At 41.5% G+C, this 21,454-nt stretch overlaps 1 long non-coding RNA gene across 1 annotated transcript; it reads right to left on the reverse strand.

The window, feature by feature from the left end:
* Nucleotides 1-5,059: 5,059 nt before the first annotated feature.
* LOC123240335 lies at nucleotides 5,060-13,210 on the reverse strand. Its single transcript, XR_006505774.1, has 2 exons — nucleotides 9,770-13,210; nucleotides 5,060-5,739 (listed from the first exon to the last, which is right to left on the reverse strand). It is a non-coding gene; the product is annotated as an uncharacterized LOC123240335 (long non-coding RNA).
* Between the last annotated feature and the right edge of the window lie 8,244 nt (nucleotides 13,211-21,454).

Genomic DNA, 21,454 nt, shown 5'->3' on the forward strand with positions numbered 1-21,454 from the left:
CTTCCCTTCCCTTCCCTTCCCTTCCCTTCCCTTCTCTTCTCTTCTCTCTCTCTCTTTCTTTCTTCCCTCCCCTCCCCTCCCCTTCTCTCTTCTTGCCCAGGGTCACACAACTGGAAAGTGTCAGCAGTCACATTTGAACCTAAGACCTCCCATCTCTAAGCCTGGCTTTGTGTCCACTGAAGCACCCAACTGCCCCTCCTCCCACTTCTTTCTTAAAAAGTCATTGATGCCTTTTGTCTTGACATCACACTTGCTTTCTTCTTTTTTGTTTTGTTTGTTTTTAATCACTCTCTTTCTTATTCCCTTCTGATTGGTGGCTGCCTGGTGCCCAAACAAATCGGTTAAGCAGGACCATCTGATATGATACTCAGTCCTCTGTAAATGGTCCCCTTACTCTTCTCTATTAAGGCAGGCTTCCTTATCTGACCTCTGGGACCTTCACTGCTTTTCAGTTCCTAAGCTCTCATTGTCTTAGGGATTTACTTGCTTCTTAAAAATTTTTTAGGGATTTTTTAATGCAAATTATTTTAAACAAAGTGTATTTTTTTTACTTAGTTCTACTTATTTCATTGTGCAGCAATTAAAACATATCTTCCCATATTTCTCTGAACTCTTTATTCATCATTTCTTACCACACAACTTTAAAAAACCCCACTGAACTCTCACCTTCTGTCTTAGAATCCATACTAAGTATCTCAGGTATCTCAGTAAGTGTCTAAGGCCAGATTTTAACACAGGTCCTCTCAATGCCAGGTCTGTAGCTGTCCTCCAGGGTATCTTTCTTAAAACAGAGGTTCTGGGAGGAAGCAGCTAATCAGAAAAAGAGGCCACAGAATGGGATAGAGGTACTTCTGAGTGAGTGAAGTGAACTTCTGGGGGAAAGAGGACTGAGTAGCATGGCAGAGGAAGTCCAGAGAATGAGGAACATAGCCTGGAAGAGAATGAAGATGTGGCCATGAGGTGTTTGAGTGGGTCTGTGTGACCTGTGCTTTGGGGGGGGGGGTATTTTGGCAGCTGTGTGGAGAGGAGACCCCAAGAATAATGAAGAGCTTATTGCGATTGTACAGGTGAGATAGGATGAAAATTAAAGTAGTGACCAATGGAGTGGAGACAAGGGGATAGATGAGAGAGATGTTTGGATAGAAAGAACTTGGCAACTGGTTGAATGTAGGGATTAGAGAGGGAAGAATCAAGAATGGCTCTTAGGTTACAAACTTGAGTCCCTGGGAGGATGCTGGTATCTTCAGGAATATTGAAAGGAAGAAGAAAAATTCATTTTTTAAATATGTTGAATCTTGTTCAGTTGTTTTTTAGTTCTGGCTGGACTCCTCATGACCCCATTTGGGATTTTGTTGGCAAAAATACTCCAGTAGTTTGCCATTTCCTTCTCCAGCTCATTTTAGAGATGAGGAAACTAAGGCAAATAGGGTTAAGTGACTTGCCCACGGTCACACAGACAGTAAGTAACTGGGCTAGATCTGAACTCATGAAAAAGTCTTTTGGACTCCCAAGTCACTACCCACTGTATCCATTGCTCTACCTAGATGTACCTGTGTGGAGTGTAGGCTGAGTTAACTTTTTTTGAAAAATGTAATGTCCAGTTGGCTCAAGCAAGTGCCTACCATATTTTGACCATGGCATAATGTACAGAATTGCCCAATTCCCTCTCTGCAGCCTCTTGATCTTATTCTCTCTCTGTATCCATGTGGTTCATGGTTTACTCAAATGAATTTCTTCTGCCCCTGTAGATCTTTCAATTTTAAAAAAATGCTCTCTTCTATGCTACCAACTTGTCTTTTCCTTTGCTCAACCATTATTAACTCTAGCCAGGATTCCTTTCTGATCTTGGACTTGGTTTGAGCTGTTTTATCATAGGCAATAACATCAGCACAAGGGACCTTATATTACAGGCTATCTACATAAGGACAACAAAGATCATGAGACCCCAGCATCCAAGAGAGTTGGAAGGGACCTCAGAGGACATCTAGTCCAACTCATGCCAGATAGAAACTCCCCCCTACAATAGGAATCCAGCCTTTGCTATAATCAGGTCCCTCCTAAAGCAACCCAATCCTTGCTTTTCTTTTTAAATCCATACCTTCTGTCTTGGAATCTGATGCCACCTGTGTAAGTCAAAACCTCCCTGGGCCTCAGTTTCTCTACCTTTAACATGAAGGGGAAGGATTAGATTTTCATTTCTCACCAGGCTACACTTCAAATGCCCACCTGATGTACCTCTTCCTTTCCTGTTTTTCAACTCTCTTTTATGTATTGTCTTCCTCCACTAGAATATAAGCTCCTCGAAGGCAGGGACTGTCTTTCTTTTTGCTTGTACATGTATCCCCAAAGTTTACTTAGCATAATGCCTGGTACCCAAGAAAGAGCTTAATTAAAATGCTTAACTTGTAGACTCAAACTGACAACCAAACTAGCAGCATTACTGTAATGTTTAACATGTAGCCAAAGAAATATGGAGATCATAGATTGTGTAACTAAACAAATTTCCCATCTAATCAGAAGGAAAACCCAGAGGTCAAATGGACAAGAGAGACCTAACTTTGCCAGAGGCGCCCACATAAAATCTGTAGTTCCTAGTGGGAGGAGCTGGGGAAAGAACTCAAGTCACACCGACTCCTAAATAGTAGTTTTAAATAGGTCACTGTGTCTGTCTCCATCCCACATGTGTTTCTTCCTCTACATGGACTTAAGGATGATTATCCATGCCTTAGTTTGACCACTGGTGTTATCTTCTATAATTATTGTTTGCCAAGTGCTTTGAGATCTACCAGATTAAACGTATCCTATGCAAGGGACAAAGCAGTCTAGTGTTATTGCTGCTGTTGTTGCTGATCTGGTATGGTCACTCTCATGGTTCCCTAAGCTAATGGGAAAGTAGGTTGAGCCAGCACACTGTAGTACTGCTCAGTCTCCTGGAAAGGGCTCTCTGGAGTCCTCCAGCAGCTCTCACAAGTCCAAGCAGAGAAATTTCACAGAGAATGAACAAACTCCTGCATCATACCCAGGAGAGCTCCTGGGGGACTAATTAGAGAAACCCATATGCCATTTCCTGTTCAACATGGGGGCTGTAGGGACTGGGCTCACATTGCTCAGCAAATCTCTGAGGTTTTCTGAGAATTTTTCATTTTATCTGAGAAATCCTTGAAAAGCCCTGAACTCCAAAACAGCAGGAGGAAATGCTGGGAACTCAATTAAGGGTTTCCATTATCTTATCATTTATAAAACACACCCATGGGAATCCCAATGGATTCTAAATGCCTAATTCCCAGGAGTTTAATCAGGATGCATCTTGGTGGGAGCTGCAGGGCCAGGCTTCAGTGACAAGGCCTTACTTTTTGAAAATTGCAAGAAGAGTTGATTTATTTTTCAAGGTCAACAACCAAGAACAAGAGGGAAAGCTGGCAGCATAGTATGTAGAGGGCTAGCATCAGAATCAGGTAGATATGGGTTTAAGTTCTGCGTTTGACACATATTGTCTGGGGGACCCAGTCACTTAACCCCTTCAGGGCTCCCAAGATATACTCTAGGAGGTGCTTAATCTCTACTAGTGAAGGTCTCTTTCCACACCAGAACTTCCCTATATCAAGGATATTAGAGGTTCAGAACAACAACAAAAACCAGGACCAAAGCAAGTGAGCTTTATTAAGAGTCTACTTCTTCCACCTATGAGACAATACACCGAAGTACAAGGGTTTAAAAAAAAAGAAAAAAAAAAAAGAGTCTACTATTCCCAGCACTGAGGGCTGGGTGATAAAAAGGAAACAATGACCACAGAGCCTATTTTCAAGGACATCACATTCTTCTGGGTTGGAACAACATAAATCTAGATAAATACAATAGCTAGATAAATAGGTATAGCAAAAAAAAAGAAAAAAAAAGATCAGGAAATGGATGATGAAATGAAAAAGTATTATAAAGTAGTAAGTGCTGTTAGGTTAAGGTTTGCAGTTCTTGGTGAAGTTAATCAGTCATAATTATCAAATAAGACCCTCGTTTATACCAGGAGCAGAAGACTAAGTGCACCTGGAAAGTTAAGACTTTTTCTCTTTGGCCTCAGAGGGCAGAATAAAGACCTGTGAGTGGAAGCTAGAGGCAGTTTTAAGCTTGAATGCTGGATGAACTTCTAATAGAATTGTCCCAAAGTGAACAAGCTGATTGCTTTGATGAGTAGTAGATTCCCTTTCAAGCAGAGGCTGGATGACCACTTGGACAGTATATTTCAGATATGAGCTGGATTAGAAGGTGGCCTTCCAACTTTGAGTTTCTGTGATTCTATGACTTACTGGAATGTTGATGACAAGCCTCAGCCATACCTCAGGGATCAGAAAGTTGGCAAAGAACCAAGACTTAATGAAACCTTGATCTGATTTCTTCTGCTCAAGATATCTGGTTTTGTTTTTTTCTCTATACATATTAGCTATTGTAGCACAGTATCAGTCCTAACGAATGGCAAGTTTTATACTCAAAGGGGCAATGGAGAAAAATGGTTTCTGTTCCATAGAAACTTAAGCGCAATACCCAGTTTTGGCCAAATGTTTCATATATGTATGATCCTTACTGATGACAAGGTGGGTTGAGATTGTTGAGGGCATGGACTGAGAAAAAGGGTGTACAATGGGATAGTGCTGGGCCTGGAGTCAAAGAAAACCAGAGTCTGGTGTCCCTGTTTTTTTCATCAGTAAAATGGGGATAATAGTATCCATCTCCCCAGCTGTTGGATCAATGAAAAAAATGCTTTGCAAACCTTAGTGTTATATATAAATATTATTTACTTTAAAAAAATCCTGTCTTAGAACTGATACTGAGTATCATTTCCAAGGGAGAAGAGTGATAAGGGCTAGGCAATGGGGGGAGAAGGGTTAAGTAACTTGCCTAGGGTCAAATAGCTAGGAAGTATCTAAGGCAAGATCTGAACCCAGGTCCTCCTAGTCTCTAGGCCTAGTGCTCTATCTACTGAGCCACCTTGATGCCCCGATATTAACTCCTTTTAGGAGAACAAAGCTGCAAACATCAACAAAGAGGAGACAAAATTATTCCTATATGCACATATACTAGTTTATTTAGAAAGTCAAATCAAATCAGCAAGGAAACAAATTTTGAGATGAATAGCATTACTAAAGCAGCAAAAGACAAAATCATAAATATCATGAACATTTCTGTACAGTATTAGCAAAAATCAGGAAATAAAAGAAATCCTATCAAAGATTACGAAAGGCACAATACAGTTATAATTCTATAAACATAAGACACTATTCAAAACAAATATAGGCAAATATAATTAGATTTCTTGTTCACGTTTGGGCCTCACCAATTTAAGAAAATTGATGTTACTGAACTTAGTACACACTGAAACACACCGAAGACAAATTTACATTAGACCTCAGTCTATATGGAGTATCTGAACATCTTCAAGACAATTTGGTACAGGTTAAAAACAGAAAAGAGAGGCCATGAATGGCAAACCATTTCCTATTACTGGGGAAACTCAAAGCCTGTTTCATTTGCAGAAGATTGGTGACATCATCTTCATATATGAGAAGCAGTGAGCAGGGTGTTTAGGAAGAACTGGCATGGTTCTCTTGGACAACTGGAGCTGGGAAGCTCAAAGGCAGCTTGGCTCCAACACTAGCCATGTGACTCTGGGTAGATATTTGGCAGAGGCAGCGGCACTATGTTATTGGAAACTTCTCCACTTGATGGTTTTAAGGCCTGGCAGAGATCCTTGGAAGGGAAAGGGGTAGAGATATTTAGAATGAAAACTATACTCACGCTAGAGGTGGAGCATGGAGGGGACAAAAATGGCAGGAATCCATTTTGTAAACATTTGGAAATATAGTGTTGAAAGGAAAACAAAACCATCACCTGGGTGATCTAAGGCAAGTCACTTCATTCAGCTTTATTTGTAAAATGGGAACGGGTTGGGCTGGATGACCTTTAAGGTTCCTTCTCCCTTTAAAAGCTGTAGGCTATAATCCTGTAACCTTAAAATTTTCTTTGATCTGTCTCATCTTTCAAATGAGGGAAATAACACAGGGTTGTGAGGAAACTGTAAAATGCAAATGTAGCTATAAACACATACAGATTATATATATATAACAGGCCTCAGTTTTTAAGTTTTTACTAATTTAAAACTTCTTTCCTCCCTTTCTCTAAAACTCACTCCCATTTTAATAAGAATCCACCTAAGAAACAGCAGGTAGCCCCACAGAACTTGGTTTTTAAAGCTCTTTACATATAAACATTCTCATTTGATCCTAACCACTACTCTGAGGTAGGGAGAACAGATATCTCATGAGGAAACTGAGACTGTGAGGTGATTTGCTTTTGGTTAGACAGCTGTTATCAGAGGGAATTCAATCCCCAGTCTCCCCTGATGCCCTCTTTCTACTACTATACAGTGATAAACCTATAATCTTAGAATTTAAGGAATGACAGCTAACAATTGGGTTGGGATTCTGGCTTTTGCGTCCAGTTGGTAATTTCTGTCCTGTGTTAGGATTTAGAGTGGCAGTTCTACATCTGGGCTTTTAAAAAAAATATTTTGCTCTCATTTCTCTGTAATTGGTTTCCTTTATGCCCCTCTATATTTTATTTTATGCATTTAAAAACATTCTGAAGAGACCATAGGCTTCACCAAACTAAGAGGCTACAAAGAGTCTCCAATTAAAAACCTTTCTGTAATCCTTTTAGAGCACTAAATCAATTAGAACCTGACTTGCTTCTCATTACAACCCTTGATATTCATTTTTTAAACATTTACTTATGTGTCAGGAATTGTTCTAAGGACTGGGACACAATAGTGCTTTCAGGTTTGCTGGGAACTTTATTTGGTCCTCACAACCACTCTAGGTGGCAGGTGTTGGCATTCCCATTTTACAGATGAGGAAGTTGAGATGGAAAGAGGTGAAGTGACTAGTCTAGATGAGACCTTGCCTTCTAGCTTACTAAGATTTACTGAAAGAAAAGCAGAATGGGTGGTATCTGGGTGGCTCAGTGGTTTGAGAGACAGGCCCAGAGATGGGAGGTCCTGGTTTCAAAGCTGGCCTTAGATACTTCCTATCTGTATGACCCTGGGCAAATCACTTAACCCCCAATGCCTAGCCCTTATCACTCTTCTTACAGAAGGTAAGGGTTTTAAAAATAGCCGAATGTACAAAGAAATGCAAACAAAAAGGCAGAAAAAAATTTTCAAGGTGGGGATCTGGAGAAGCCCAAAGTTGGCAAGTCTTGAACTTTGAAGGAAGTGAGGGATTCTAAGGAGTAGAGAGAAGTAGTGCATTCCATTTGGGGTGAGGGGCAAGATGGAATGTCATGGATAGGGAACCTTATGTAGGCCAGCTATCTGTAACATGAGTTGAGTGAACTAGTATTGAACAAGAAGCCTGGAAAAGTAGGCTAGAGCCTAATTGTGAACAACTTTAAAAGAAAAATGGAAGTGCTTGGGGTATTTAATCTTCTGGAGGCAGAGTTGCCGATTGCTGAGCCAGGGAATGGCAGTCAGATATATACTCGGGGAATATCACTTAGCAGCTCTGGAGAGGACAGACAGAAGGTATGGGGGGGAGGGGGAGTCAATTAAAGCAAATAAGACATCTTAGCTCTTGGCTAATACTAATAATTTGTCTCTATACTGTTTATGTTGTGTTTCCAGTTAACCATTATCTTGACTCAAATAGCATCCTGGGTATGTAGGCAAGTTCTTCACCTTAAAAGTTAGGGAAACTGAGGCTCTGAACATTTAAAGGTTCTGATCATGGGTCTTCCACACATTAGCAATATCCTTTTCTGGCACTGAGATTTGACAAGGCCATTTAAACCAGGCCTCCTTATGGTGTTGAGAGCTATAATACCACAATAATTACTACCCTACATTCTCCAGCAGGATTTGTTTTGTAAAGGTTACCATTTGCACCCTGCCTCTAGTGTCATGGAAACATTTTGGTTTCCAAAGAAATTCTACACACCCAGAGGGTGATGTTCCTAATTCTTTTAAGCAGTTTGAATTAAAAATGATTTGTTTAAAAAAATGTGAATCTTCATTATCAAACATGAAATTTTCCTTTAAGAATGAATGAGGACGGGCAGCTGAGTGGCTCAGTGGATTGAGAGCCAGGCCTAGAGACAGGAGGTCCTAGGTTCAAATCTGGCCTCAGACACTTCCCAGCTGTGTGACCCTGGGCAAGTCACTTGACCCCCACTGTCTACCCTTACCGATCTTCCACCTATAAGTCAATACACAGAAGTAAAGGGTTTAAAATTAAAAAAACAACAACAACAAAAAAAAGAATGAATGAGGAAATCATTCATTCTGCAATACCTACTGCCTAGTGAAGTCATCAAAGAGAAAATGAGTTTTTTTCACCCCCAAATTAAAACTGCTCTTGACTATACTGTGGAAATTCTGGTAGCCTGGTCTAGTGGACAGGTCAGTCAGGGCATAAGAATGAATCACAATTAGTCTCTGGGCAAGGCTCATAACCTCTAAATGCCCAAGGTTACTAAGAGTAAAAGTCAACGGAGTCTTTTTTGACACAGAGTTCCTCACACTGAAGAAAACACAGGCCTACTATAAAAAAACAAAAACAAAACTCCAAATGGAGACTGAGGGTAGTTCACACATGCTTTAAGACATCTTTGAAAAGCAAGGAGAGAATTTGGCACTCAAGGAAATATATCTTTTGCCTCCTTGGTAAAACTCTCAAGCATGTTAGAACTCAACTTCAGCCCACAGCATTTCCTGATCAGCTTCCCTCGACAAGGAGTGTCTGGTGTGACCAAACAATAAGCATTTAATAGGTTCCTGCTATGTGCTAGGCACTGAGGACACAAAGACAAAAAGCTCTTAACTCAGTTATCTTGACAGATTGGTATATTTATCCCCAGTTTGACTTCTGCCCTTTTCTAGAACATTATTACAGTGAGGTCAACCTTTTGATTGGGGAGGCTTTGGCAATGGTCACATTTAGAGCTCCAGCTAATACCAAACTGAGGGAGACTTAAAACAATTAAGGCAAAACAAAGATGATAAGGGAAAGGAATGTAATCCACACCAGGAGTCTGTATCAAGGCCAGCCAGTAAAATACATATAACTACCATAGGACTTTAAAGCTGCAAAATGCTTTTGTTATCTCACTGGATTCTCACAAAACACCTTGGGGAAGCTGTGAGGCAGGTCCCACACATATTATCCCTATTTTTAAGAAAATGGGGCTCAGAAAGGACTGAATGATTTGCCTCTTATCTCATATACGGTAGAATGGATTTGAACAGGCTTTCCTGACCCAGCAGCTATGGTAGAGATTATTTCATTTAGCAAGAGAGATCAGACCTGTCATAGCCAAGAGGCTGAGTTGGTCTATTTTCTATAGCAAGGGTTGTTCAATGATTAAAAAAACAAAAACAACAACAACAACAACAAAAAAACGGCTGGATCCAGGATCCATAATCACTGTGAATTTTGCTCTACCTCTATCCAGCCGTGTAACAGGGTTCTCTTGGCTAGGCTGGTTAGAAGAGGGCATTCAAGTCGAAGATCAAGGTCTTATTTATGGGTTGTCAGGTTGGCCTTACACCACACTCCCAGCCCTTCTTTAAAAAACAAAACCAAAAAAAGGAAGAATATTTAGAATGTGGGGTTGGTGAGGGTGGGGCTAGTTTGCCTTATCATAACGGACTCTGAAGAAATCCTGGAGGAAAAACCATCCCAAAGATAAAAAAGAAGCCGACTATTGCCCAACTATATTCACTTACTGAAAAGCTTGGCCATCTGGGAGACAGCTCGAAAACCCCATCAGGCTATCCCCAAGGGCAGTGTTTACAGTCAGTTCCACACAGATCTAAGGGCTCCCGAGATCCAAACTCCTGCATAGGTGCGCAAATGTAAGAAGCAAAAGTGTTTTTATACGATTTTTCTTATCGGGTTGTGAATCGGAGAGGTTTGTCAACCGGAAGCTATCAAAGGCAGCAGGGTTCCATCTACAAGCAGTAATTAATGGATGTTCTCGGAGATTTCCCCACTTATTCCCGAAACTGAGGATCTGAGAGTTGGGGAAAATGCTCACAACTTTAGAATTGCAAGGGTGTCTAAACACGGGTCCGTACTTAACACAGCCATTGCAGGGAGGACTCCTCAAGGGTGGGCTCGGCCGTGCCCTCCCGCTGCTGGGAACCTCCCCGCTTCCCCGAACAAAAGTGCCCAAAGCGCCCCGCGTGGCGGCCATCCGTGTCACGACCTTCTTTCGCACGCTCCAAAGCTCCCATTTATCTCTCTCCCTTCTTTTAGCCCAGACAACGGCCTGTCCCAGCGGCGACACATTTAGGCCCGGGTACGTCCTTTCAGGGGCCACCGTAGTTTCCCAGCGCTAAGGAAAATATTTCCTGATTAAAGTTTTTTCTTTTTTTTGTTTTGTCACAGCAGCGTGCAGACCACGACAGAGACTTCGGGGGTTTCCGCAGCTCGGGTGTGGGTGGGTGTAGTGGCCCTTTCTGGGACGCGAGTTCATTCACACGTTCCTCCCTACCCCAACTCCCCAGCTCGGTCCACCCCTTCCCACGCCTGGCAACCCGCTCGCCCCACCCCGGGCAGCTCAGGTTACCCTCCCCCTCGCCTCCACAAAATGGCGCCCGCATTTCGCTGCACTACAAAATGGCGCCCGGCGGGGCGGGTGTAGGGAGAGACCCGTTAACGCCGGCCCCACCCGAGCCGGAACCCAGAGTCGGCGTCTCGGACCGCTAAGCCCATGGGCAAGGAGGCCGCGGCCCGGCTCCTCCATCTGTAGGCTCCCGCCTCAGCCCCAGGAAACGGCCGGGGCGGCGGATCCGGCTCCGGAGTTCGAGGCCCCCACCCTTACTTTCTCCCTGGCAGGCGCAGCAGCCTCAAGTTGGGGCCCGTTATCCCCCCCACCCCCTCCATCGGCTCTGTTGGTCCCCCGGCCCGACCCGGCATAAGGTGGGCAGAAAGACCGAGGAAGCGGTGCTCATCTCGCAGTGCTCGTGGCCCAAAGGCGGGATAAGAGAGGGAAGGAATAATGGATGAACTGACGGAAGGACGGTGGCGGTCACGGCGGAGGCGACGGCTGCGCAACCTGGCCTGGAGGTCTGGCTTCCCCTGCTATGGCTCTTGCTTTCCAGAAAGTTCTCAGGGAAACTCAGAAAAAAAAAAAAAGTCTCCTGAGCCACCGCCTAGCCACGCATGCGCGAGGTGGGGATGATTATTCTCTTCCCAGCCTCTCCCTGAACTAAGAGAACTTTTCCCTCCCCCAGCACTGTTTGCCGCATAGTCGCGCAGGCGCACTGCGGGACTCCTTGGGGCCGCTGCCGAGTGGGGGAGTGCTACGCCTGCGCCTTGGGGCCACCGCAGCCTTTTCCTACGTATTAGCGGCGGCGGCGGTGGCGGCGGCGGCGGCGGCAAGTGGCAAGTGGCAGCTGCAGATTTTTCTTCTCTTCGTCTTCTTCGTCATTCCTGGGGCGGTTTGTCGGCCCTACGTCGATTCGGAGTGCTTGTAGACTCCATAACGTCGCGGCCGGCCGCTTCGACCTTGTCGGATCTGGATGTGGACGCTCCGGGGTGGGGGTGGGGACCGAGCCGGAACCGTGCCCGAGAGAGCCAGCGAGACGGAGGCTAGGCAGCGGGCGTTAGACTGAGAAATGGGTCTGCGGTTGCCATGGCAACAGCCGTTGGCAGGCCTCCCCATCCCACCTTTTCCGCTCCCGGGCTGAGTTCTCTCCCGTCTCCCCTCCCTCTTCTCGACCGTGCCTTGAGAATGTAGTGGAACGACTCCCACCACCGTGTGACATTAAAAACAAAAGCAAAAACAAAACCCTAACCAACACGAAATCACCGCTATCCGACCCAAGAACCTTAACCTTCCTCGACCTTGGCTCTTACCCGCGCCCCCAAGTTCAGAGCCCAAGTTCACACTCGGCCGAGAAGGGGAAGCTGGCTCCTCCCAAGCTTCCCTCCCCCTCTGCAGCTGCCACAAAGAAGGGTTGGCATTGGGCGTGCGCCCTTGCAGGTGGTCCTCCTAAGGCGCCAGGAGCTATTAGCACCGTCATCTTCCCCCTCAAAACATGCCGCCCACCCCACTTTCCTCGTTTCCAGAAAACTAGGATATGGTTCTGGAAGGAAGCAAAAGCCATCATTCCTAAAAGCTTGACACGTCATTTCCAATTTGGTATTTTGTGAGGCTGTTGGCCATGACCTTGCCCTGAAGTATTCTGGCGGGTGCTAGCATGCCCACAGGTTGTGTGTGTGTTTGTGTGTGTACGCGCTCATAATCAGACTATGTGGAGGTCACTTTAGGTCATTCTTCTATGGACCTGAGCCACTTCATAGTAGCTAACAAGGAGAGGGACCTTTTCTACTGGTGGGAATTTTGATTGGGTATGCCAGTTATCTTGGAAGGAACTTGGTTCATAAAAGGCCTTCTGGAAAATATTGGGGCACGAACAAGCAATATTAATTCTTCCCCTGTTAAAATGGTTATAATTAAGGCTTCTGGTAGAACGTTCCAAGGTTCACCGTCAGAAATATTTCTGTTGTGAACTCTTGTAGAAATAATAGGTGGGTCTGCCAAATTACACCCGGAATAAAGTTGACAAGGGAAGGAAAATTCTTAGAATGCTTCTTGCAAATATCCTTAAATAGAAAGTTTTTACAGGGGTGTTTCTCAGTGTTAGTGTCAGAACTAGATTTCTCACGGAAGTTAGTGCGCTGACATTTAAAATGATAAAGAATAAAACGTTCCAGGTTTTAAACTGTGTTGATTTAAGGCTACTAAGTATTTTTTTAATGTAGAATTTGTGAATAAAATAGTATGTTCCTAAGTATTTTTTAAACTCGAGTATGTTTTGAGGCTCTAGGGAATTAACAAAAGACATGCTCCAGTGAACAGATAACAAAGATAAAGAAAGCTCTTTAGAAATTCTAGAATTTAGGCAGTTCCACAGGTTTGGGGAGGTCGGTCTTTTTTTTTTTTTTCTTTCATATTCTTCCTTTCAGAAAAAAAAATCATTTTGTTGGTAATCCGACATTTCTTAAGTGAAATGTGGGTAATTTGTTATGGTATTTTCAGTTTTTTTTTAATCTTAAAAGTATTTTCAAACCACATTCTAGAGTGGTTCTTAGAACTTGTGAATGTGTGTTTAAACATGTATGTTTTTAGTACTTTGTCCCTTAACACTGGAATTGAGCTTTTCTTAGCCATAAAATAAAATCATGTTATTGTCTAATTCAAAACTGTTTCCTGCTTGCTCTATCTGGTTTCTTAATAGAGGCATGGTAATTTTCTTTTAAGTTTGAATGGTTCCACGTTCTTAACAGTGGAATATTACAGAAATTAGTAATATTATACTGCAATATTGAGTACCATGAAGAACAGATTTTATTGCCTTAATACAAAAAAAGTGGGAGTTATTAATTTGCCTTTTTTTTTACTATATTCCTAGTGCCTAATACAGTGCTTAACACATAGAATACACTTAATTGCTTCTTGAATCAAAATATTAAATCTTTAAATTTTTACTTTTAAAGAAAATGCCATTTGTAGCATAACATTTTCTGCTTAAATTCTTTTCTTCAATCTTGGTGAAACTTTTGATGATAGTAAGTCATAGGAGAGCTACAGACACTTGGTTTCTGGGTCAGTAACATTGCTCTAAGCCTTTATATACTCAGTATATTTTAATTTAGAATGAATAGTTTTGAGATTCCATCATTTGCAGTGGAGTACTTTTTTTTTTTAATTCATATGTGGTCACTAAAGAGTAAATTTTGTTTACTTCTTGTGGTAAATGTAAAAGTTCATTCCAATCTCTTTAGCCCATGGAGGGGGTTGAGGGTGGGTCAGGCCCCAACATAATGCCATGTTGTGGAAAAGATCTTTGTTCCAATGGTTAATTATTGGTTGGCTCATGGAGGTAGTTAGCTTCCTGCTTTGGAATTAGTACTTGTCTTAGGTGAATTCTTCAAGTTCTCAGATCTTGTGCTTTTGTGACTTGGGCAAATATACTTTTTTTTCCTTTTCTTTTTTAAACCCTTAACTTCTGTGTATTGGATACTAGGTGGAAGAGTGGTAAGGGTAGGCAATGGGGGTCAAGTGACTTGCCCAGGGTCACACAGCTAGGAAGTGTCTGAGGCCAGGTTTGAACCCAGGACCTCCTGTCTCTAGGCCTGACTCTCAATCCACTGTGCTACCCAGCTGCCCCGAAAATATACTTTCAATCAGTTCTTGAGAAACTGATAAGTGATTGCTGAAAGAATCACCAAATGACTTTACCTGCAGTTAGTAATAGTGGTTATCAGGTAAAATGGCAGTATTTTCGGAAATGTAAGGGACAGGCTAGTTTTAGTAGCCTCCTGGAAAAATGCTTGAAGAGTTACTTCATTAAAAAATTTTAATACTTACCTTCTGCTTTGAATTGATACTAAGTATAGGTTCCATGGCAGAAGAGCAGTAAAGATTAGGTAATGGGGGTTAAGTCATTTGCCCATGATCACACCTCTAGGACTTTCTATCCACTAAGCCACTTAGGTGCCCCCATTTAAAAATTTTAAAACAGGTTACTTTTTTTTAAAACTCCTTTTTTAATTTTCTAGAATTCTTCAAAGAAAAAATAGTTTAAGTTAGTTTACAAAATGGCTTTCAGGGCTTCTGTAAATCATTTGAAGAAAAAATCTTTCCAGATATTGGAGGAAGATTTAGCAATTTATTTATAGATTAAAAGACTATATACATCTGAGATTTAGAGCTGGAAAAGGAACCTTAGAGGAAATGTATTCCCCATACCTCATTTTACAGATGAGGAAAGAGCCCAGAGAATGTAGAGATTTGTCCAAGGTTACAGAGGTAATAATAATTCACAAAACCAGTATTTGAACCTAGCTCTTTTTATACTGTACCTTTGTGCATAATTCCACCAAGATCAGCCTTCTGTATCAATACTAATCTGTTGAATTCATTGAGTGAAACTCCCTTTGTGTCTTTTGAAAATGTCAGGAAGTCAAACATCTTTCTAAGAATATAATTTGTGATAACTCACTTTATTTGCTATTCTCAAATGAAGCTGCTTTATTTAAGATATTGTAGCAAGTGAGGGAGAGTTTATCAGTGGTTCATGGCTACAAAGTGTCTTACACTTCTACACAGAACCTGGGAGTTTTGAACAAAGAGGATTGAAGCTTTGACCATTTGAAAGCTTTTTGTTGTGTGTCCTGGCAGCTATGATCTGGGCAAATCACTGAACCTCTCTGTGCCTTAGTTTTCATATCTCTAAAATGGCCATGATAGTAATAGTCTGTCACCTCACAGGGTTGAAGAAAGGAAACCTATACCTTAAAGAGCTATATAAAAAGGAACCACTAATGTCATTAATATTATGTCCATAACATATTTATATGACATCTTTAGGAAGAACTGCTTGGAATTTAAAAAGATATACTGTGAAAAGATTAATTTCAATTATTGAGAGCAGGAAAAATTTGTTTGTGAATGTATTTCTATGAAAGCTGACAATATTTGTATTTACTTCAACAAATTTATTAAGCTTGTACTACTTGGGTATATCACCAAAGCTACAAAGACAAAATGAACATAGTCCTTGCCCTCAAGGAACTTACATTCTACTAGGAATGATGGTGGTGGATGTTAAACATAAAAACAGATAATCAATTTAACTTGAGGATAGAAAAAGTACTAACAACAAGGAAGGGGAAAACTGAGTTGAACCTTGAAATTTTTAGAGGTGAAAGAAAGTCAGGAGGAACTCATTAAATATCTGGTCACTATTGTGTACTTTTCCTTAAGGACTGAGGTATTGATTATACCTGCTGGAGTAGCTAATGTAGCATTTAAATCACAAGTAGGATGCCCAGATGCTTTCACCAACTGTGTTTCCATAAGCATGAGTGAACCTTCTGAGCATGCCTAGACTGTGAAAGCTAGTAATATTGTGTGAAAAGAGGTGATTAAAAACAAGTATTTTAGAAATTTCCTTTTACAAATGGCTATTTTAATGTCACCTTCCTAAATCAGGCATGGTGTTCAAATGAGGAAATACATTTCACTGTCCATTTCTCATATGTGAAAGAGATCACATCCCTCTTCTTGACCTTTTAAAAAAAGACATTCTTTTTTTTTTTTCCTTTTAAATCCTTACCTTCTGTCTTGGAGTCAATGCAGTGTCTTGGCTCCAAGGCAGAAGAGTGGTAAGGGTAGGCAATGGGGGTCAAGTGACTTGCCCAGGGTCACACAGCTGGGAAGTGTCTGAGGCCAGATTTGAACCTAGGACCTCTGGTCTCTAGGCCTGGCTCTCAATCCACTGAGCTACCCAGGTGCCCCCAAGACATTCTTTAATTATGAAATTGTCTGAGATGAACAAAAACCATGTTGTTTACTTTTGTATTTTTTTCAAAGAGGCTGATTTGCTTGGAAAATTCTGCTCCTTTTACAAGATTTAGGAAAGGGAAGAGGCTTGGCCAGTTCCTGATGTGGCTATTTTACATGGCTAGTAGACTGAATTAGGTACTTGGCTGGAGCTTTGCAAAGTGCACCATATAGAGCAGTTCTACAGTTTTTTAAGGTTATGAAAACCCTTAGAACAGGAAGAGTCAGCCCATATTACAGGGCTCCACTGTATGCTTCCCATTGTGATCATCACTGCATACTTAAACTTGCTTTTACTTTATATTTAAATTAGTTATGTTTGTTTTCAATGAAATTAAAGATGTTATTTATTTCTTTACTATTTCCCAAAGTTTAATGAACAATTATAGAGCATTTTCATACACAGAAAAATACTAGGCTTACTGCATTATCTTTTTAAAAAATAAGTTTTTATTGAAGTCTTTTGTTTCTTATATCATCTTATTTATACCCTCTCAGAGAGCCATCCCATATAACAAATAGCATTTTTAAAGAGGAAAAACAAATGAGCACAACTGATTAATGCACAGGAACAGTCTGAAAAACATGCAGTTGTTACATATGTGGACTTTCTTGCCTCTATGAAAGGATGTGTTGGGGGTGCCTTCTCATATCTCTCCATTTTGAGGCCTGCTTGATTTTTATAATTTTGTTATATTCACTTTTGATTTTGTTGATGATGTGTGGTGGTCCTTGCCATTTACATTGTTGTAGTCATTTTGCATGTTGTTTTCTTGGTTCTACTAGCTTCATTTTGTGACAGTTGATATAGGTCTTTCCAAGCTTCTCTATATTTATCCCACATATCACTTTTTTTTAACCCTTTACCTTCTGTCTTAGAATCAATACTAAATATGGATTTTAAAGCAGAAGAGTGGTAAGGGCTAGGCAACTCGGGTTAGTTGACTTACCCAGGGTCATGTAGCTAGGAAGAGTCTGAGGCTAGATTTGAGCTCAGGCCCCCTTGTCTTTAGGCCTGGCTCTCAATTCACTAAGCCACCTAGCTACCCCTTTGCTGCAGTTTTTATGGTGGTGGCAAAGAATTGAAAGCAAAGTATAAGGGAATGGCTAAAATAAATTGTGATATATGAATGTATTGGCACTATGAGGTGATGGGGGAGGGCAGCTAAGTAGCACAAAAGGATAGTCAAGTCTGGAGTCAGGAGGATCTGAGTTCAAATTTAGCCTCAGACTCTGCCTAGCTGTGTGACCCTGGGCAAGTCACTTAATCCCCATTATCTAACCCTTATCACTTTTCTGCCTTAGAACCAGTACATAGTATTGATTTTGAGATGGAAAGTAATAAAAAAAGAAACTTCAAAGCATTAAAAAATTATTTTTGAAATGAACAGTTTTCCCCTGAATTGTAAATTTCTCTAGCCCTGTACCAGCCAAATGTAAAATGGACTTTTTCTTTCCAGTAAATTTCCTTAATTTGAACTAAGCAGCTTAATGTTGTGTCAAAGGGGCATCTTTTTATTCTCAGAACAGACATTTGTTCAGTCCAGAAACATGAAAAAATATCCATTTAGACTTGTATCCTTTGATAGCTTAAGGTGAAAATTATTTCAGTAATCCTAAATTGAGAAACATATAGATTTGGGTTTTTTAAAATCACATTTTTTTTCTATAACAATTTTTAGAGTCCACTGAAAAGGAGATTTTCTGATAAGAGGATACTGGTTTGTCTGAGTGAGGGTTCTAAAAGAGTTTTTTCTTTTTTTTACCTTTAAATTGAAGTCATTAAATACATTTCTTTTAATTGAAGAACTTTTATTTAGACCAAAGATGGTTTGTTCTCCTTATTTGACACCTGGCTATCAATTTTTCTGACATCCCCAAGACCTTTATTCCTCTGGATACCTTACCTTCATTTTCAAACTGGCAGTTTAGGCCCTCCTACCACCAAAACAAAAGAATTCTCAAAGAATATTTGTAATTTCAAACAAAATTTTTTACATGTTTCTTTTGGGTACACAGAGAAATGGATTCCTGCCAGAAGACCTTTAGCCTACTCTGAGTATTGGTTTCTTTTTGTTATAAATGTGCTTTTTAGTTTTCATTGTGTTCCTTTATTTTATATCCTCAGGAAGATAAATAGGTCTCGATTCTTTTTCTTTCTTAAGTCTTCCTTTTGCATTTCTCTTCTAGACCCCAAAATAGACACAAAATATCATAATTTATCATTGCTAAAACTTCTGTATTATTGTGTTGTTGTTTTTTTTTAACTGGTAGGAAGGAGGTGAAAGTAGGATGTCTCTGCAACTAGGTTTTTGCATTTTTTTTTCAGGCCCTGAGTTCTCCTAAAGCATCCAGAGACATATATGACTATTTTTTGCATAAATTATGCTATTTTATGAACCATACCATCTTCTTTGTCACTTGCTTTAAAAAAAAAAATTCCTGTGTCTTGAGAAAGTTTTGCTTTCCATTATGATGCTTTGGTCTTACTAAGAGGTTATAGCTCATTTGTAAGCCATCAAGTTTTATATGAGTAATTTGCCTTGTTTCTTCAAATGTGCCTTGCCCTGAGGTTGCTTGTATTGAAATTTAAAATTCATTGGAAGAGTTTAGGACAGTTCAGCCCCTACAACTGCAATCCCATCTATTGTAGTCCAATGGTGTTCTGCTGTAGCACTAAATCCTACATAAGGATCTTTGAGGGGCTGCATGTTGACTTAGTGTTAAAATGTAATATCTCCTATATTTTATTTATTTTATTTTGTTAAATTTTTCTCAATGGCATTTTTTTTTAAACTCTTACCTTCTGTCTTTTAGTCAATAATGTGTATTGGCTCCAAGGCAGAAGAGTGGTAAGGGTAGGCAATGGGGGTCAAGTGACTTGCCCAGGGTCACACAGCTGGGAAGTGTTGAGGCTAGATTTGAACCCAGGACCTCCCATCTCTAGGCCTGGCTCTCAATCCACTGAGCTACCCAGCTGCCCCCTCTCAATGGCATTTTAATGTGGTTTGGGCCCCATGTGCCTTTGAACCTCATGTTCAACACTTGTTATATATTCCATTAAAGTTTCTGTCCTAGTTTGCTGTCTTTCAGGCTACTTATTGAAATGTTTTGGTCCAGAAATGACTTGTTATTTGTTTCTAGTCCTAAATTTCAAGGCAGGCTGTTTTCTCTTTTCTCCACTTTTACTTAGGAGCAGTTCTTTCATTGGGAAAAACTTGCATTTCATTTAGTGGGACTGTTGTTTGTGTGTGGACAATGAGATTGGCCCCTAAGGGTGGTACTGGTTTATGTTTCTGTTATATTATGAATGAATGCTACTGCTGTGGTCTTTGTGGCCATTTTCAACCTCTAGACCTTTTTTTGTCCCTCTTATTGAAGTCCCTAAAGTAAACGGGGAAAAATGGCAGTTAAAATAGAAAATGGAAATCACACACTTGGAAAATTTGACATAGAAAAAAACAAGCCTGTTTAAATTGGTAGATCTACAATTTAGAGAATTTACAAGTAACTTGTCAAAATCCCAAACCCATTTTGATGGAAAAAATCAAGTTGGATAGGCTAGCCTATGAGCTACCTTATAATGTACCCTAATTGTAGCTGTGGTATATTTGTTTCCTATAGTTTGCAAATGTGAGGCCTTGCTAAGCCCTGGTAACGTCCTTAGAGAGATTAGTTTAGTGGCTCTAACTTGTAGAGACAGTTTATTAAGCACTGTATAGAGCAAATAATGGGACTGGAGTATAGTTGGATGCTTTATTGCACCTTAGCATTTTTTTATGCACTGTAGCAAAATTATTTTGTGATGAAAACATTAAAGTACAAAATGTATTTAAAGCTTGTCACTTGTGAGAAATTAAGAGTTTGAGGCTCATGTGACTGTAGAATACAAGTGCTAAAACTTGTTATAGGAAAACTTTCCTTATTTCCTCATATTTTCTGGGAATATGAAAAATAAGATAAATTTTTGTGAGAATTAAATCTATATTCATTAAAAATGCAACTAGTTGTTTGTTTTCCAGGGAACAAATTGGTATTTTCAAAAAGAAGTAGTTAAACAGCTAAGGAATTAGCTGGGTTAGTGTTCTTTCATCACTGTCGACTCGTTTCCACGCTAAAATCTTTCAGGACTGGGCCCTACCATTCTGATTGTTCGTAGAGACATCCAGTTTACCCACTCAACTGAGGGAGTGACTACAACTGGCTTAATGTGGTGCCAATGACTCCCTTAGGGTTTTGCCTCTTTGCTGAGCCGAGTCTAGGGCCCTGTGCATTCTTCCTTCGAAGGACCAGCCTTAGGAGCCTGGGCCCACTTTCAGTACAGTTTTCCAAGCCTCTCGGCCTCTCTTCTGCCCTCTTCCCCGAGGCTGAAATGATGGGCAAACCTTGGCATGGGTTAGCCTTCCTCACAGAAGCGGCGCCAGGTTCTAGGACAGCAGCTCCGGGGGGTAGTTTTCGGGGAGGTTGTGGGGAGCCAGCTTGGGGGCATTATGGGGACAGCATTCCCCTCTCGGGGCTCGCCGGTGCTTTCCGTGAGTCCTCTCCTCCCCATTTCACAGATGAGGAAGCTGGGCCTGGGTTGGGGGAGGGCCTTCCTTCTCCTTCCATAGGGGTGACCCTCTACAGCCTCTTTCCCTTTCCCGAAGCTGGACAGGGGCAGCGCATGCTTTCTCGGAGGCCCCTCCGGAGCTTCCTCCCTTTCTCAATCCCTCAGGGTCTGGGATCCTGTGGGACTGGGAGTCGAAGTCGGCTCTTGTCGTAAGGCTGCGCATAGAGGGAGCAGCCCGCTTTGGTCTCAGTCCACTACCTCCCTCCCTCTTTCCCTTCCGCCTCCCCGCGCCTGCGCGCCTGACTAGAAAGCAAGCGGAGCTGAGACTTCACTAGGCGCGTACCCGCAGCAGAGAGCAGAAGAGCGGGCAGACGGGCTGGCGCGCGCGTGCGCCGGTGGGAAGCGTCTGGACTTAGGCAGGCGGCGAGCTCTGCCGTCGACGCCGTCGGCGTGGGGCTTCGCCCCTCCTCTCGCTCCCCCTCCCCCTTTCTTTCCCCCTCCCCC

This window comes from Gracilinanus agilis, chromosome 3, assembly GCF_016433145.1.
Source record: "Gracilinanus agilis isolate LMUSP501 chromosome 3, AgileGrace, whole genome shotgun sequence".
Taxonomy (NCBI): domain Eukaryota; kingdom Metazoa; phylum Chordata; class Mammalia; order Didelphimorphia; family Didelphidae; genus Gracilinanus; species Gracilinanus agilis.